The following is a 15,738-nucleotide window of genomic DNA, read 5'->3' on the forward strand; positions in this document are numbered from 1 at the left end:
GTTGTTGTTGTTTGAAAACTCTTAAAATTCAGGAAGAAAAAATCAATATCTAATTGAGAAGGAAGATGAAGAGTTGAAGTTTGAAAACTCTTAAAATCGTCTGGTTTGCCTCTACCTAGATCTACCATTATAGAGAAAGGAGAGGGAAAAATTGAGAGTTCTACAACATCAAAAACTCAAACAACATCAACATATAAAAATGGGTTGGAATTGAATCATAAAGGTAGATGTAGATAAAATTTTTGGGTTTGAAAACAATAATTTTAAAGGAAATGAAGAACACCTAATTTTATAATTTGAGATTTTTTATTTTAACAAAAAATCATTTTAAAAATACATTATTATTTATAATCCTATTTGGCATTGCCATTTCAGCATGTTTATAACACATCAGCGTTTTTTTTTACAACAACTGATGATAAGGACAAACTTGTGCATGTTTCAAAAGATAAAGGACCAAAATGTTATAAAAAAAAATAAAGGACCAAAGTGTTACAAATAAATAAGATAAAGGATCTGCAGTGTAATTTTGCCTAGAAAAAAAAAACAACAACGGTAGCAACACGAACAACAACAACACCAGCACGCAACAAAATCAAAAGCAACAGGGGCGCGACATAATCTCAAACAAAACAAATACAAAGAGAAAATCGCATCAGACGCCTTCAAAACTAGAAATTTATTAGCATTCATTAAACCACCCCCAACACCCATTAGAAATTCATGAAATCTTCAAAACCCACATAAAAAAATCCAGAATAAGAAAACATGAGAGAGAGAGAGAGAGACAGAGAGAGAAAACATAAATTTGTGATGATTTTGAGCTGTTGTTGTAGTAGGTTTCTAGTATTTGTTGAAAATAAAAAGATACTTGTTCTAGCTGGGCATCGAATTGAGTTGTTAAAGGGATGAAAATGAATATTTTATCTTCTAAATCGGTGGGGGTATACGAGTCATAGAGAGAGAGAGAAGAGAAAGAAATTGGTAGGTTTATTTCTAGATAATTTTTTTTTTTACATTTTATGGATTTTGATGTGTTTTTAGGATTTTGATTTAATTTAGTGTTGAGTTTGATGATGAAGATGAAAGGTGTAATAAAGAGGATGTTATTTTCAATTTTTTTTTTTGGGTTTGTGATGAACAAACTCATGAACATGGTGAACAAGATGATGATTACACTTTCATTAATGAGTTGACAACAAAAAATAAATATAAATTAAATTAATTCCACGTGTACGTGTTACGTCATCTAAATGATACAGTCAGATGTCAAGTTGTTCAACTAAGGGGTAAAATGAGAGAATCATCATATTACATGGTGAAATCTAAAAAAAATAAATTACATTGGATAAAACAAAAATCGCCTACTTTGTAACAGATAAAAACATATTTACCTTAAATAAAAAATAAATAAGGCTTAACTATACATTTAGGCTTAACTATACATTTGGTCCCTTACGTTTAGGTTTCAATTTGGTCCCTTACGTTTAAAAAGTATCAATTTGGTCCCTTACGTTTATTTTAGGTTTCATGTTAGTCCTTTCCGTCAATTTTGTCACATGTGGCAGTCAATTTGCATATGTGGACTGACACGTGGCACTTGGACACGCTGACACGTGTACTGTTCAAACGGTGTTAGTGACAAAACTAACGGAAAGGACTAACTTGAAACATAAAATAAACGTAAGGGACCAAATTGATACTTTTTAAACGTAAGGGACCAAATTGAAACCTAAAATAAACGTAAGGGACCAAATGTGTAGTTAAGCCAATAAATAAATTATTCAAATATTATTATTTAACCTAATATTGATGTTATGGTCCACCATATATACATATTGATGAAAGTACAAAAGCAAGTATTTTCTATATATATCGTCTCCACATGGACTAGTGCGATATTAAACGTTGATTCACAAAATCCATGATTTTAAGTGCGGGTTTTGTTAAGATTTTTGTTTCAGAATGTAAAAAGTGCGAGATATTAAAATGGTTAAACTTTCAGATAAAATAAATTGTCGGGATTTAGACTCGTTATCTCATTAACATGTATCAATCAACCATTAGTATATATATTTCATTCACCAATCATTATTATCACATATCACACGTCGAACGTATCTGTGTCCGGATTACGCCGTGAAATCTATTATATCTATTAACCTTCGATGTCTCGAATCATTAATCGACATAATAGCTTTAAGTTCCACATTTGAAGTGGTTATTAAACTCAAAATCTATGTCTAAACTTTGAAATTTAATAAGTGATTATCTTAACCTTTGATTCAAATAACATATGTCTATATCATTCAAATCTTGAAATAAACAAGTAAAACAAGACATCACTCGTAATGATTGATAAATAAAACATATATATTATGATTTAAAATGAGTACATGATCACAAGATAACTACATCTAATCCCAACAATAAGGAAACTAGCCACACATAGCCATAATCAACTTACAAGAGTGAAGAGAAGAAGGAATGAAGATCATCTCTTGATTTCTCAAGTTTTTGTGATGAATCCACCTATAAAACTCTTCAAGAACCCTAGAACTAGTGTTTCTCTCGTGTAAGATCTATTACAAAAGTGGTTGATTCTAAAAAATGACATCTGATAGCTATTTATAGACTTTCAAAACATGTGAGTTCGTTGAGCGAAGTGATGTTCGCTAAGCGAACAGGTTGCTTCAACAAGGGGTTTTATGACACGTAGCAAACAACCTAACTCATCATTTCTTCGCTGATGCTCGCTACACCTCGCTACCAGACCAAAACTCACTGACTTGCTTCACTGCAGCTCGTTACACCTCGCTACCAGACTTTGTTCGCTGAATCTAGCTAAGCGAACTTTCTTTGATGTTGTTCGCTGAGGCTCGCTACTTCTCGCCATGGACCCTTGGAGCACTGACTTTGCTCGCCACTGCTCGCCATGCTTCGTTGAGCGAAGGCTTCAATTCCTGCCCTTTTTCAGCAAATCCTAACAAATTGTTTTGGGATTAAGAATTCTTTGATCATGACAATATTTACATCAAATAGGGAGGTTTTACTCAATATTCTTTTCAAAATAAATTATCAAGTGCTCACATTTACTATGTTTTTTCACTAAAATTTGGCAATTATCATATATATATATATATATATATATATATAGGAAAATGTTAACATGTGCACCATATATATATATATATATATATATATATTCATCTGGGCCCTTCTTACAGTCCACTTTATTGGTCCAGTTCACAAAAAAAAAAGAAGGCAACTATAATGTAAGGCGATTTTACATACACTTTGTCCTTGTCAAAATGTCCTAGAAGGTAACAAACTTTTAATCTCATCCGGCCGAGTATTCTTTTTTTTTTTTGAAAGCTTGGTCGAGTATACTTATATTATATCTATGCTAAAGAAGCGAATCGGTACAATATGGACCAATGGCTGGTCCAAATTATACATAACCGTATGTAATTGTAATGACGATGTATCCTGTAAAATACTGGTTCGAATTATATAATATGAAACTCTCGGTTCAGATTCTAAAATCCAAAATAAGCATAAACACGTTTCAAATTCTATAATACAAACATAATATTTTTTAAATTTCGGAGAGGGGACATGAGAGGGTTTGGGGGAGAAAAAAATTATCTTATCTTGGATCATATTGACTTCAGTTTAGTTAATGCATGAGTCATAGACAAAAAAGCTCAAAATACATTTGTGTAGGTCATTTGAGTTAGTGGTTGTTTTTGCACCTCAATTTTTCTAATACACCCCTTACATATATTTTTCTATCTTTAAAAATCTCTCATGTCCTGATTTTTTTTTTTTGAATCATCATATCCTGAAATTTAATAACATGTCATGTTTCTTTTTTTTTTCTTTTTTTTTTAAGTTTTGTTATCGTAAATTCCTCGTCATCTATATTTTAAGAGTCATATACATATTATGAATACACATAGCGGTTTTACATGCCAAACTAACAGGACACCCGTGCGTCCGCACGGGAGTCGCGGCGTTGCCGCTCCTGACTTGGTAAGATGAAATTTATTGGAAAGTAGATTAAAAGATAAAAAAATAGAAAAGATATAATATTTGGTAAACAAAAAATAGAAAAAGAACAATGGTAAAACCATCACAAAAAAATCTTAGGTCTCCGTATTAATATAGGAATATAAATATAGATAATGTAGAAATTATGAAAAAAAAAATAAAAAATAGGCTACCTTATTAATATATTAGTAAAAACATAGGTGTTGAAAAATGACAAAAAAACTTATGTCCATGTATTAATATATGAGTATAAATATAGTCCCGTAAAAATTATTAAAAAATAGGCAATCATATTAATATGTTAGTGAAAATATAGGTCTCGCAACAATCATCAAAATAATTAGGTCATCGTATTAAATATGAGTATAACCAGTAAAATTGTAAAAAAAAATAGACAACTTAATTTTTATTTTATTTTTGTTACGAACAACTTAATTAATATATAATTAAAAGTATAAGTCTTGTAGAAACCACACAAACAAAAAAGTTTCCATATTAATATATGAGTTTAAATATAGGTCCTGCATATGTTATAAAAGAACAGACAAGCTTATTAATATGAGTAAAACACATAGGTCCCCATGTACCAAAAAAAAAAACACACAGGTCCCCAGAAATCACACAAAAGATTAGGATCTCGTATTAATATATAATTATAAATATAGGTCTAAAAAAATAGTAAAACATTTGAAAACTTCAGTAATAAGAGTAAAAACATAGGCCCCGCAGAAATTATACAAAAGATTAGATCTTTGTATTAATATATGATCATAAATATATGTAATGCAAAAATTATGAAAGAATGACAACTTTATTAATATATGATTAAAATTATAAGTCTCGTAGAAATCAGAAAAAAATATAGGTTCTCGCATTAATATATGAGTATAAATAAACCCACTTGGGTTGGTGCATTGGTATTGGCTTGGGACCTGGGAGTGTGCTCCTCTTGAGGTCTGAGGTTCGATTCGCTCTGGTGCCAATTTGGGCGGACTAATTTAGCTTCTTCAAAAAAAAAAATATATGAGTATAAATTTAGGTCCTACATAAATTATTAAAGATCAGGAAACATTATTAATAAGAGAAAAATCATAGGTTCCGCAGAAGTCACACAAAAGATTATGTCCCCGTATAAATATATGAGTATAATACGTAAAATTATAAAAATAAATAAATAAACAACTTTATTAATATATTATTAAAAATATAATGCCCGTAGATATGACAAAAAAAAGGTTCTCGTATTAATATGAATATAACCCGTAAAATTATTATAAAAAAATAGATAACATAATATATTAGTAAAAACACAAGTTCCGTGAGAGTCGCAAAAAATAGTAGATTTTCGTATTAATATATAAGTATAAATATAGATTTTGTTGATGGTATTGATGGTCAATCTATTCCAAAAAAAAAATGGTCAATGTATTGATTACACAAAATATTACTCCCCCCGTTTTTTTTTATAAGTGTCCAGTTTCATCAAATTTAGCGTTTCTAATTAATTGCCCAGTTTGTGTTTTAAGGATACGATTTGTCAATTATACCCTTTGTCAATTATTATTATTATTATTATTATTATTATTATCTTTTTCAATAATTTATATATATATATATGGGGGCTGCTAATTTAGACCCTAGACCCAGTTGGGTCTAAATTAGCAAGGTGCACCTTTTGAGTTGGACAAAAATACCCATTTTTTAATTTTTTGGAAGAATAGAGCAACAGGGGCATTTCTGTAATTTTACGCAACAGTACACGCACCCCCCACTTCTTTTTCCCCCCCCAGGACACGTGGCAGCGTGTTAGTGGCCAAAAGCAGCGCGCGTGCATCACACGCACCGACAGCCGCGCGTGGTAGTTGCTTGATGACGCGGAGAGAAAAATTTCTGAAAAAGGCAGGCCACGTGTCATGATCTGATTGGTTGCGTTAATTTTTTTCCATTTTATACTTTAAACTCGATTATTTCGTCGTAAATTAATTTTTTATTTTTTAATTTTTATACCAAAATTCATAATTTTTTTTTCTCTACAAATAGAGACTTGGTTTGTTTGATTTGGACACCGAAAAAAAAACGCAATTTTTCACTACTTTAAACTCGATTATTTCGTCGTAAATTAATTTTTTATTTTTTATTTTTTATACCAAAATTCATAATTTTTTTTTCTCTACAAATAGAGACTTGGTTCGTTTGATTTGGACACAGAAAAAAAAAACCCAATTTTTCACTACCTTAATCTCATCAAATAACTAATAATCAACTTACTGAAACCATTTTACCAGCAAAATGGTTTCAGTTTACAACTCTCTGAAACCATTCTACCAGATAAATGGTTTCAGAAGCAAACACAATTAATAAATTACTCACTGAAACCATTCTACCAGTAAAATGGTTTCAGAATACAACTATGTGCAACCATTCTACAAGCTAAATGGTTTCAGAAGCAAATAACTAATAATCAACTTACTGAAACCATTTTACCAGGAAAATGGTTTCAGATTACAACTCTCTGAAACCATTCTACCAGATAAATGGTTTCAGAAGCAAACACAATTAATAAATTACTCACTGAAACCATTCTACCAGTAAAATGGTTTCAGAATACAACTATGTGCAACCATTCTACAAGCTAAATGGTTTCAGAAGCAAATAACTAATAATCAACTTACTGAAACCATTCTACCAGCAAAATGGTTTCAGATTACAACTCTCTGAAACCATTGTACCAGATAAATGGTTTCAGAAGCAAACACAATTAATAAATTACTCACTGAAACCATTCTACCAGTAAAATGGTTTCAGAATACAACTATGTGCAACCATTCTACAAGCTAAATGGTTTCAGAAGCAAATAACTAATAATAAACTTACTGAAACCATTCTACCAGCAAAATGGTTTCAGATTACAACTCTCTGAAACCATTCTACCAGATAAATGGTTTCAGAAGCAAACACAATTAATAAATTACTCACTGAAACCATTCTACCAGTAAAATGGTTTCAGAATACAACTATGTGCAACCATTCTACAAGCTAAATGGTTTCAGAAGCAAATAACTAGTAATCAACTTACTGAAACCATTCTACCAGCAAAATGGTTTCAGATTACAACTCTCTGAAACCATTCTACCATATAAATGGTTTCAGAAGGATTTCAGTGTCCAAATCAAACGAACCAAGTCTCTATTTGTAGGAAAAAAAAATTATGAATTTTGGTATAAAAAATAAAAAATAAAAAATTAATTTACGACGAAATAATCGAGTTTAAAGTAGTGAAAAATTGCATTTTTTTTTCGGTGTCCAAATCAAACGAACCAAGTCTCTATTTGTAGAGAAAAAAAAATTATGAATTTTGGTATAAAAAATAAAAAATAAAAAATTAATTTACGACGAAATAATCGAGTTTAAAGTAGTGAAAAATTGCGTTTTTTTTTCGGTGTCCAAATCAAACAAACCAAGTCTCTATTTGTAGAGAAAAAAAAATTATGAATTTTGGTATAAAAAATAAAAAATAAAAAATTAATTTACGACGAAATAATCGAGTTTAAAGTATAAAATGAAAAAAATCACGCAGACCCATTCATATGCTGACACGTGGCTGCCTTTTTCAAAAGCAAAATTTTCTCTCTCCAGCATATAATCTAGTGTGGCGCAGACAAGATGATCTGATAGATCAGGATGATCTGGGCTGTCTGATTGATCAGACAGTCTTAATGAGATCACATCTTGGCTGTCTGATGGAAATCAACGGTCTGTAACCATGGTCCTTCCTTACGCGCGCGACACTGGATCCACGTCTATTAATTGTTTAAGAAGGTGGGGGCGCGTGGTGTTATTTTTTTTTATGTAAAATTACAGAAATGCCCCTGTTGCTCTATTCTTTCAAAAATTAAAAGAATGGGTATTTTGGTCCAACTCAAAAGGTGCACCTTGCTAACTTAGACCTAACTAGGGTCTAAGTTAGAAAACCCCTATATATATATATATATATATATATATATATATATATATATTTGAAAAACTAAAGTTTTTTTAAAAAAGAAATTTTGTTCCTTTTTTTTTACGATAGGAAAGTTTATTTCTTCCTTGTTATATTCATATTCATATTTAAACAAAATTTGTTACCACTTTATTTTCGTATAAAAATAAATTTATTTGAAAGAGTGCAAAAAATAGAATTTATTGGTGAATTAAGATGAGGGCATAATAGGAAAATAATGTGCAAAAATCCACTTTCTTAATTTAGTGTTATCATTCTAATTGAACACTTATAAAAAACGGAAGGAGTAAAATATTAAAATGGAATTAATCATCTCAAGAAAATTTTTCAAATATTGAAATTATTTACTAACTTTCAAATATGACACAAAATATCCATGAAAGTGATGATGTGTCAAATTATTAAGTAGGGGTAACATGAAATTTTCACATGTATCTTATTTTCTTAGGTCCATGTATTAAATATATATATGAGTATGAATATAGTCTCGTAATTTTTGTTCCTTTCATATATGAGTATAAATATAGGTCCCGCGGATGTTATAAAAGAACGCACAAACTTATTAATTTGAGTAAAACACATAGGTCATGCATAAAGAAAAATATTAAAATATTGAAATTAGTTATTAACTTTCAAATATGACACAAAATAGCCTTGAAAATGATGGTGTATAGGATATATCGATGCCCAGTTAATAATTGATTTTTATTTAATAAAAAAATTGAATTTTTATAAAGTGAGGTAATTTGAATTTGGGTTATATACAAAAAAAATGGATTTTCAGATAAAAAGAAAAAAATCGTGGGAGAAGTAACAAATAAAGTGGAGTTTTGTGGTTACAATTGGGCATTTAACTCATATTGATTATATGTTGATTCCAAAAATATAATAAATAATTCACATGGCTTAGTGGTAAATGCAATAAGTAGTGTAACCAAAGGGTTAAGGGTTCAAATCCTGTTGATTGAGAAAATTTTTAGCATTTTTCTACTAACTTCTTTTGATAAAGACACAAAATAACCCTGAATTGATTATGTGTCAAAAAATGAAAAAGGGGCAAATTTGGAATTTCATACTTATCTTCTTTTTATATATTGTAGAAGGATATTGATAGACCAAAATCTTAATTCCTAATAATCAAAATAAGTTCTTCTACATATCTATGATCATTGGTCAAGAACAATGAAAGATACACAATCTTTAATTTCATCTATCTAAGGGGAAAATAGTTATTGTGGTGCTTGTTCATATAAACTATATGTGGTCTTTGAAATGATCAATCCAATCATAGGTTAACAAGTTATTTTGTAAGGTTGAGACAAAATGCTGAATTTGAGTATAGTCACAATAAGTCTCTTACTCAAAATACAATACCAACGAAACGAGTCACTTTCAGGCATTGCAACAAACACATAAAGTCCATGATGGAATTTAACAAATAGTCATAAATCACATATACAATATTATAACATATTTACATATATTAGAGAGAAGAAGATCATGACACATACCTTTCAGGATTACAAAGACAAAGCGGTCAGAGAGAACATGGGAGAGAATGATTACTCTCATTACCACTTAACGTTTCAACCATTTTTCACATAATGCTAATTGTCTGATGAAATGACACTTATATAGCTAAACAGTTGAGTGTAAACACCTCTCATTAGACCTAATTGAATGATCATAACAATTAATCTAACATTCTCCCATTAATGATGTTAGAATACAAATCTTTTACTAGTAAAAGGAAGGTTGAATTGCTCATAGGCCTTCATTGTGATGATGTGACACCTCTAAAAAAACTCCATATTTTTATTGAAAATTTACCAACTTCTCTTAATTATTAAAAATATCTAAAATAAAATTTATCCTCCACAAATTAAATTTCATGTCTAATGATTAATACATGAATAGAAAAAGAAACCCCCATAATTCCAAAAGACTATATTTTGGCATATATAAAATGATAAATATGGATTAATAGAAAACGTAAATGACTAAATAATTAAGAGTAACCTAAATATCCATATACTTGCCCAAATAAAAAACTTAATTCGTATATATGGATCAATAAAACATTCATACGTAAAAACCAAAAAAATATATCCATATGTCACTAAAATATGTACATATAAATTATATGTATATATAATTTTTAGTATTGTTATTAAATATATATAATCTAATTTTCTAAAAAAACCAAGATAAATCATATTAATATATTATTACACATTGCAAGAGGTTAAATCAACAATCAAACGATTAGCTTATCAAAAAAAAAAACAATCAAACGATTAATTACAAGGAATAAAAACAATTATGATTGACCCTTAGGTATTCATATGATGCAACTATAACTGCAAAATTATTATTATTATATTATATAATTAACCCTCATGATTGTTGGAGTTCCTTTCAATAATTATATATAAAAAAAAAACTGTATGTTTTACCACAATGGTCTTTATAAATATTGATACTCACACATCACTACTTGCCCATGGTCTCATATTTTGTAATCTTATTTTTTTCTTTTTTGTGTTTTCTAACCTTCTTTGTAGTAATTTCATCAAGTCATGTCTACTCTTGAGTAAATCAACTACACTATCTTATTGTTTCAAGGAAAAATGTAATTCTATTTTCAAATGTATTTTCCTCATTGTTTTTGGGATAGGTTCTTTTTTTTCTTTCAAATATAGCAATGAAATGTATATTCAAGAATAACATTGCGACAATGAAAAATATATATAACTGCAATTTCTTAACTTTTTTTTAGTGGTACTTGGTTTTAATAGAGAAGATTTGGAAATGTAATACAAGTTGGTCGTATGAAGCAAATTTGGAAGAATTTAATCTCTACTTGGTTAGAGGTGTTTTCATATGCTTAATCATCTTGGTTAGGATTCAAATTAGTGGATTGGACTGGTACGAAGGTTTTCAAGTTTGCAATTGAGCTAAGTTGTATTTTAATTTATTTATTACTTTTAGAATAAACTCATTTAAGTCACTAAGAAAAATCGTAAGATTCCATTTAGTTTCTAAGACAAATATTAAAAGTATCTCACTATCTACCTTAAATTTTGTTTGATTGATGAATGAAAAGTGGCGTAGCAATTTAGTCACTACTTTACAATTTATACTTTTTTATTACACCAACATTTTAACTACTAATTTTGATATTCCATTGCTTAAAAAGACACATAAAATTAAAGATGCAAACAAATTAAAGAGAGGATAGTGGCATAAACCTCACTAAGAAAAATAAAATTAAACCAAAATAGAAAAGAAAAAGAATTAAGCATATGGTGAAAATGATAAACGAAACCACTAGCTAAATAATTCTGACAAATAAAAGGCAAAGAAATCTTAATAAGTAATATAAAATGTTATATTATATTTATCTATTTTATTATTTAAATTACTCTCTAAGCATAATAGTATTTAGGAGATAAGATATTATAGTTATGAGTGAGTACATAGTGAGATAGTCTTAAGAATAAGATGACATGTTGAATGTTAAATTCTTATAATATCATGCAAACTAAAAAAAGAAGAATAGTATTTCTTAATCTTTGTACTATCGAACATGTGGAGGGTGTTGAAAAAACTGTTATACTAAAAAAATGACCAACCAAAAAAAATGTAAAAAAACAATAGACTTAAAAAATTGGGAATAGTAAAGTCTGGATAAAATTCCACCGAGTCAATATGTGAAAAGAAACTTCAAAAGAACGAGAGGAAAGTTTGTAGAAAAGCTACTTGATACCTTGAATTGCATAGAAGGAAATAAACAGTTACGCTATTCGATATGTAATTTTCAAAAAACGAGATCACGCGGTAAATAAAAGTATTTATATATGCATGCCTCCAACTCTATTGAAATAAATAAGGGTTACATCAAAAATAAAAAGCAAGGCCACATTTTACTATACAATTGCAACTCATATAAAGAAAGCTACGATTACACTATTAAAATAAAATATAATGCATCTTTTCAAACTTATAAAATATTATAAGAGATCTATTACATTAAAATATAAAAAAAAAACTACGATATAAATCAATGAAAAATATCATTTCTAAACAACTTTTTTATTTATTTGTAGACACGGGCCGGCCCAAGGGTAAAGCGGCCCAAGCCCTAGATTTAGACCCCCAAAAATAATTTTTTTGGTAAAGGATTTAGGCCCCAAATTTTTTTTATCACCTTTATACTATAAGAAAAGTTTACAATCTCTATTAAAAAAACATTTTCATCATCTCCTTTAATTAAATTAAATCATTTTAATTTTAATTATCAATATATCAAATTATCACTATATAACTTCTTACACAATGGACCAACTAACTAAAATGAAAAATTAAATTAAAAGGGACCAACTAATATATAAGATTTATATAACCACAAAATATTCATGACTATTGAAATTCTTTCAATACTAATAAAAAAAAAACGTGTGTATCTCTTCATTGCATAGTTAATTGGTTCCTAAATGAAAAATTTAATTAAAAGGACCAATATAACCACAAAATATATTCTTTCAATACTAAGAAAGAAAAAAAAAAATGTCTAAGACTATTGGAATTCTCTTCATTTCATAGTTAATTGGTCCCTAAATGACAAATGAAAAATTTAATTAAAAGGGACCAACTATCGATATCGATTTATACATATCCATTAGAATTATCAAAAATTGGATGGATTTTCAAAAGAAATTGGATGTGGCACTCTATAAAAAAAGTTTCGATCTCTATTAAAACCTTTTCATATTTCATATAATAGAGTTACTCTAATAATAAATAATAAGCAATAATAATATATTAAAAAAAACTAACACAATTTATTGTTGTTTTTTTTTTTTTTTGGTCAGGAATTTTATTGTTGTTTAATTGAGACAAAAATGAATTGCAAGCAATGAAAGGTGGAACGATGCATCATGTTATTGTTTTATTAATTGCATTGCAATATATTATTAAAATATATATTGTATGTTACAATTCCCTATTAATGCAATTGAAAACAAATAATTCTTGGAGACACTAATATTGAATATGTAAATTTAGCTAATTATCAAACACAAGCTCTATATAAAGTTAACCCAAAAGCTAATTATCACCACCATATTGAATATGTAAATTTACATTGAAGTCTAGCTTCTATGTTTTAACAAAATTTTAATTTATCTATCTCATGGCAAAAACTCTATGGTTTCTTTGTCTAACATCTCCATGAGAAAAAGTTATGCATCTTCACCTTCCATATGTTAAAGTTACACATTATAGTGTCTTGAATTGATTTAAAAGCTATCGTGTGCATATATATAGTTACATCACAAGTATATTGGTTTTTGTCCTTGGTAGGTGATAGTGTCTAACCTCTTAGAATATCAGGTATGTCTACATGTGATTGATTAAGAAATTGATATACATATATGTGATAGTTGCCTATTAATATGTTTGTAAATTGGAATTTTTCTACTACTCTGAGTTTAGAACATCTCTAATCATTTTTTATATTTCTTTTTTAGGTTGGATATTTTTTTAAATATCAACCGGTGTTTTGTTCGATGATTAATTAAACTTTGAGTTGAATCGATTAATATGAATATGACTATTTTTTCATGTGAAGGAGGAGAACAGGATAAAACATACTTCTATTTTTTCTTACGTTGCATCTTTGCTCCTTATAAAGCCTATGAAATGACACATCATGTAAGGATGTGTATTTAACTCTAATGGGAGTTTGTAAACCATCATTTTTTTTAATTGATATCATGTTTGTAATTAGACAACTTTTCTTTTTCATTTATTATTTTATTAGTCTAATGTTTTAGCTTATTTGTTTCTTATTTTCTTTTTCATTTATTATTTTATATAAGGTAGAAGATTTGTATAAAAAATTGTTGATTAATAGGAATATAATTAATTTTTTTCATGTGAATAAGTTGAAGAGGATAAAAGAGACTCCTATTTATTGATTTTGAAGTGCCTTAAAATTTATATAGATCGAGGGTATATTGATGTTGAAGACATTCAATTAAAAGAGGACAATCCAAATAATTTAGAAATATAAATATGTGTCTCATTTTTAAATATTATATTGTCTACAATGTATAGGTGATCTACTTGATCTCGATCAAGAGAAATATAGAAACAAAAACAAAGTAGAAATTAAAATAATTTTTTTTTTTGTAGTTGACACTCAAGTCATGCGGTTCTTATAATTGTAATACATGCAAGAAGTATATTGATTCAATTTGACTTAGAGATTGTCCAAATATATAATCTTCATGCATTTATCGTATAACATTTGCCTAATTCTGGATGGTTCAATATGAATATATATGAATTTTAATAGACGGTCCTATTTTAATCTACGCATGTCATCTTATTCTTACAACCATAAAATGAATCGATGAAAAAAATTGTGCTAAATACTTTTTCCTCCCACTTAGAATTGTACTAAAAACTTTCTAAATTAAATTAAAAAAAGACAAAAATTATTAAATAAAAATTGTTGATGCTCATTTGTCAAAATAAATTTTAGAAATTATTAAAACCGTAGATGTTAAAATATATTTACATATATTTAGAAAATATAATCACACATATATTTAAACATATTTACACACAACTAAAATTCATCAATAATTCAAAAATTATTAATTTAATTTACATAATAATATAATTTTTTGATAAATTAAGTACATATTCTAAAATATTATTTACGTTACGGCTGAAAATAAAATAGTGGAATATTTATAAAAATAAGATGACATTTCTTTAAGCAAATAAGAAGATGACAGATGTTAAATCTTAAATTCATCTATAAGACTTTCTTTACCTTAACCAAATAACTAAACCTAAATTCAAATATATAAAATCTTCGTCCAAACTTTTATATTAACAACAACAAATATTCGAGTTTATATAATATAATAAGAAAAAATAAAATAAATGTTCAAGAAAATATTAAATAAGAGGGACAAAAACTAACAATAATTTTGAAGAGACACAAACCTCGCCAAGTAAAAGAAAAACAAACCAAAAACAAAAGGACCAAGCAAAAATAAATGTGAACCAAACAATAGACTAAAAAATTGGGACTAATAAAGTTGGAATAAAATTTCACCAAGTGAATAAGTGAGAATAAACTCCAAGAGAACGAGAGATGAGTAAGTAGATAAGCTATTTGTAACCTTAAATTGCATAGAACGTAGTAAGCAAATACACTATTTGATACATAATTTTCAAATAATGAGATCACGTGGAACAAATAGGCAAAACCACCATATATGAATCATATTCTATAATCAAAACTTATTTTAACATTTCTGATGAGCAATATTGTCTACAAGTATAATTAGGTATGCCTCCAACTCTTATTGAAAATAATAAAATAAGGAATACATCAAAAATAAAAAACAAAGTGACATTTGACTATAAAATTGCAACTCATATAAAGAAAACTAAAATCTTATATGATTACACTAATAAAATAAAAAATGATACATCCTTTCAAACTTATGAAATATTATAAGAGATCTATTACATTAAAATATAAACAAACTACGATATAAATTAATAAAAAATCTAATATTTCTAAACAACTTTTTTTTTTACTCATATACTAATATTAAACATAATCATATTTTAAAATAATATATATTATTTAACTA

Source organism: Trifolium pratense, linkage group LG5, assembly GCF_020283565.1.
Source record: "Trifolium pratense cultivar HEN17-A07 linkage group LG5, ARS_RC_1.1, whole genome shotgun sequence".
NCBI classification, from domain to species: Eukaryota; Viridiplantae; Streptophyta; class Magnoliopsida; order Fabales; family Fabaceae; genus Trifolium; species Trifolium pratense.